The sequence below is a fragment of the Arachis ipaensis genome, chromosome B10, assembly GCF_059453495.1.
Source record: "Arachis ipaensis isolate K30076 ecotype BB chromosome B10, ASM5945349v1, whole genome shotgun sequence".
Lineage (NCBI taxonomy): Eukaryota > Viridiplantae > Streptophyta > Magnoliopsida > Fabales > Fabaceae > Arachis > Arachis ipaensis.
In genome coordinates this window covers 124,126,208-124,130,541 of record NC_142435.1, presented here as the reverse complement: position 1 = coordinate 124,130,541, position 4,334 = coordinate 124,126,208, and the positions used below count along the sequence as shown (strand labels likewise).

The window sequence follows — 4,334 nt, the reverse complement described above, 5'->3', positions numbered from 1 at the left end:
TAATTTAATTTCATTTTTTTTAATTTTTCGAATTTTCACTTTGATTTTAAATTAAAAATAAAAATATTTTAATTTTAATTTATTTAATTTTCGAAATTCTCTCCCTCTCACCTCCTTCTGTTTATTTATTCATCTACTAACACCCCTCTTTCACCCAAGAATTCGAACCTACTCCTCACCCTTGTGTTTGGATTCTCCTTCTTCTATTCATATCGTCTTCTACTCACATAAAGGAATCTCTATACTGTGACATAGAGGATTCCATATTTTCTGTTCTCTTCTTTTTCATATGAACAGGAACAAGGACAAGAACATTCTTGTTGAAGCTGATCCCGAACCTGAAAGAACTTTGAAGAGGAAGCTAAGGGAAGCTAAAGCACAACTCTCTGGAGAAAATCTGACAGAAATTTTTGAAAAAGAAGGAGACATGGCCGAAAATAATAATAATGCAAGGAAGATGCTTGGTGACTTTACTGCACCTAATTCCAATTTACATGGAAGAAGCATCTCAATCCCTGCCATTGGAGCAAACAACTTTGAGCTGAAACCTCAATTAGTTTCTCTGATGCAACAGAATTGCAAGTTTTATGGACTTCCATCCGAAGATCCCTTTCAGTTCTTAACTGAATTCTTGCAGATCTGTGATACTGTTAAGACCAATGGGGTTGATCCCGAAGTCTACAGGCTTATGCTTTTCCCATTTGCTGTAAGAGACAGAGCTAGAATATGGTTGGACTCTCAACCTAAAGACAGCCTGAACTCTTGGAATAAGCTGGTCACGGCTTTCTTAGCCAAGTTCTTTCCTCCTCAAAAGCTTAGTAAGCTTAGAGTGGATATTCAAACCTTCAGACAAAAGGAAGGTGAATCCCTCTATGAAGCTTGGGAGAGATACAAGGAACTGACCAAAAAATGTCCTTCTGACATGCTTTCAGAATGGACCATCCTGGATATATTCTATGATGGTCTGTCTGAATTATCTAAAATGTCATTGGACCATTCTGCAGGTGGATCCATTCACCTAAAGAAAACTCCTGCAGAAGCTCAAGAACTCATTGACATGGTTGCAAATAACCAGTTCATGTACACTTCTGAAAGGAATCTTGTGAATAATGGGACGCCTCAGAGGAAGGAAGTTCTTGAAATTAATACTCTGAATGCCATATTGGCTCAGAATAAAATATTGACTCAGCAAATCAATATGATCTCTCAGAGTCTGAATGGATTGAAGGAATCATCCAACGGTACTAAAGAGGCATCTTCTGAAGAAGAAGCTTATGATCCTGAGAACCCTGCAATAGCAGAGGTAAATTACATGGGTGAACCCTATGGAAACACCTATAATCCCTCATGGAGAAATCATCCAAATTTCTCATGGAAGGATCAACAAAAGCCTCAACAAGGCTTTAATAATGGTGGAAGAAACAGGTTTAGCAATAGCAAACCTTTTCCATCGTCCACTCAGCAACAGACAGAAAATTCTGAGCAGAATCCGTATAGCTTAGCAAATATAGTCTCTGATCTATCTAAGGCCACTGTGAGTTTCATGAATGAAACAAGGTCCTCCATTAGAAATTTAGAGGCACAAGTGGGCCAGCTGAGTAAAAAAGTCACTGAAACTCCTCCTAATACTCTCCCAAGCAATACAGAAGAAAATCCAAAGAAAGAGTGCAAGGCCATTGATTTAACCATCATGGCCAAACCTACAAGGGAAGAGGAGGACGTGAATCCTAGTGAGGAAGACCTCCTGGGACGTCCAGTGACCAATAAGGAGTTCCCCTTTGAGGAACCAAAGGAATCTGAGGCTCAATTAGAGACCATAGAGATTCCATTGAACCTCCTTCTGCCCTTCATGAGCTCTGATGAGTATTCTTCCTCTGAAGAAGATGAAGAAATTACTGAAGAGTAAGTTGCTAAGTACCTTGGTGCAATCATGAAGCTGAATGCCAAATTATTTGGTAATGAGACTTGGGAAGATGAATTTCCCTTGCTCACCAATGAACTAAATGCATTGGATAGGCAGAAATTACCTCAAAAGAAACAGGATCCTGGCAAATTCTTAATACCCTGTACCATAGGCACCATGACCTTTGAGAAGGCTCTGTGTGACCTGGGATCAGGAATAAACTTAATGCCACTCTCTGTAATGGAGAAACTTGGGTTCTTTGAGGTGCAAGCTGCCAAAATCTCATTAGAGATGGCAGACAACTCAAGAAAACAGGCTTATGGACAAGTAGAGGACGTGTTAGTAAAGGTTGAAGGCCTTTACATCTCTGCTGATTTCATAATCCTAGACACTGGGAAGGATGAGGATGAATCCACCATCCTTGGAAGACCCTTCCTAGCCACAGCAAGAGCTGTGATTGATGTGGACAGAGGAGAGTTGGTCCTTCAACTGAATGGGGACTACCTTGTGTTTAAGACTCAAGGTTCTCCTTCTGTAACCATGGAGAGGAAGCATGAAAAGCTTCTCTCACTGCAGAGTCAACCAAAGCACCCACAGTCAAACTCTAAGTTTGGTGTTGGGAGGCCACAACCAAACTCTAAGTTTGGTGTTGAACCCCCACATTCAAACTCTAAGTTTGGTGTTGGGAGGTTCCAACCTTGCTCTGATTATCTGTGAGACTCCATGAGAGCTCACAGTCAAGCTATTGACATTAATGAAGCGCTTGTTGGGAGGTAACCCAATGTTATTTAATCATATCTATTTTATTTTCTGTTTTATTAGGTTGATGATCATGTGAAGTCACAAAAACTACTGAAAAATCAAAAACAGAATGAAAAACAGCATTGAAAATAGCACACCCTGGAGGAGAGCAGTCTGGCATTTAAACGCCAGAAACAAGCATCTGTCTGGCGTTAAATGCCAGAAACAGGCAGCAGTCTGGCGTTAAACGCCAGGATTGCACAGCAAGGGCATTTCACATGCCTAATTGGAGCAGGGATGTTAAGTCCTTGACCCCACAGGATCCCCACATCTTCTTCTCTCCTCTTCACACCTTTTCATAACTCTCTTTCCCAAATGCCCTTCACCAATCACCTCAATCACTCTTTCCCATCACCTCTTCACCACTCACATCCACCCTCTCTTCCCCATAAACCCCACCTACCTTCAAAATTCAAACTATTTTCCCTCCCAAACCCAACCCTAATGGCCGAACCCCTAACCCTCCCCACACTCCTATATAAACCCCTTATTCCTTCTTCATTTTCACACAACACAACCCTCTCTTCTTCCCCTTGGCCGAATACACCCCTCTCTCTCTCTCCTCCATTTCTCTTCTTCTTCTACTACTTTCTTTCTTCTGTTACTCGGGGATGAGCAAACATTTTAAGTTTGGTGTGGTAAAAGCATAGCTTTTTGTTTTTTCATAACCATTTATGGCACCTAAGGCCAGAGAAATCTCTAGAAAAAGGAAAGGGAAGGCAATTGCTTCCACCTCTGAGTCATGGGAGATGGAGAGATTCATCTCAAAGGTCTATCAAGACCACTTCTATGAAGTTGTGGCCAAGAAAAAAGTGATCCCTGAGGTTCCTTTCAAGCTCAAAAAGAATGAGTATCCGGAGATCTGACTTGAGATCCAAAGAAGAGGTTGGGAAGTTCTCACCAACCCCATTCAACAAGTCGGGATCTTAATGGTTCAAGAGTTCTATGCAAACGCATGGGTCACTAGGAACCATGATCAAAGTGTGAACCCGAATCCAAAGCATTGGCTCACCATGGTTCGGGAAAAATACTTAGATTTCAGTCCGGAAAATGTAAGGCTGGCGTTCAACTTGCCAATGATGGAAGAGAACGCACGCCTCTACACAAGAAGGGTCAACTTTGATCAAAGGTTGGACCAAGTCCTCATAGACATATGTGAGGAAGGAGCTCAATGGAAAATTGACTCAAGAGGCAAGCCGGTTCAATTAAGAAGGCATGACCTCAAACCAGTGGCTAGGGGATGGCTAGAGTTCATTCAACGCTCAATCATTCCTACTAGTAACCGGTCTGAAGTTACTATAGACCGGGCCATCATGATCTATAGTATCATGATTGGAGAGGAGGTGGAAGTTCATGAGATTATACCTCAAGAACTTTACAAGGTGGCTGACAAGTCCTCTACTTGGGCAAGGTTAGCCTTTCCTCACCTCATATGCCACCTCTGCAATTCAGTTGGAATTGACATAGAGGGAGACATCCTCATTGAAGAGGACAAGCCCATCACTAAGAAAATGATGGAGCAAATAAGAGATCATGGACCTCAACAAGAGTATGAGGAAATTCCTCACCATGAAATCCCTGAGATGCCTCAGGGGATGCACTTTCCTCCACAAAACTATTGGGAGCAAAT

The 4,334-nt window shown here is 41.8% G+C and overlaps 1 non-coding gene across 1 annotated transcript; it reads right to left on the bottom strand.

Moving 5' to 3' along the window:
- Positions 1 to 820: 820 nt before the first annotated feature.
- On the bottom strand, positions 821 to 928 carry LOC148581590 (small nucleolar RNA R71). Its single transcript, XR_015899545.1, has one exon. It is a non-coding gene; the product is annotated as a small nucleolar RNA R71 (small nucleolar RNA).
- Positions 929 to 4,334: the final 3,406 nt, after the last annotated feature.